The sequence below is a fragment of the Miniopterus natalensis genome, chromosome 18 (assembly GCF_054644295.1).
Source record: "Miniopterus natalensis isolate mMinNat1 chromosome 18, mMinNat1.hap1, whole genome shotgun sequence".
In the NCBI taxonomy this organism is placed as follows: domain Eukaryota; kingdom Metazoa; phylum Chordata; class Mammalia; order Chiroptera; family Miniopteridae; genus Miniopterus; species Miniopterus natalensis.
In genome coordinates, this window is record NC_142098.1 from 26,732,466 (window position 1) to 26,732,743 (window position 278).

The window sequence follows — 278 nt, forward strand, 5'->3', positions numbered from 1 at the left end:
GGCCCCTTCATATCCATCAATACAGCAAGTATTGATTTTTGCCTCTCATGATTATCAAACGAGCCACTCCCTTCAAGGAGAGAGCTGCAAGAATCCTGAACCGCAGGACTGCCTACCACGTTACACTAAACACAGTATTAGCACAAAAACAGGTGACTTTAATGCTTCTCCAATGCTTTTCTTCTAGAACACCTGAAGATCACAAAGGCAACACTTCTACTTTTAAAAAACAGTTTGTGTGTGTGTGTGTGCGTTTTAATAATTGTAGTCAGGGCAAG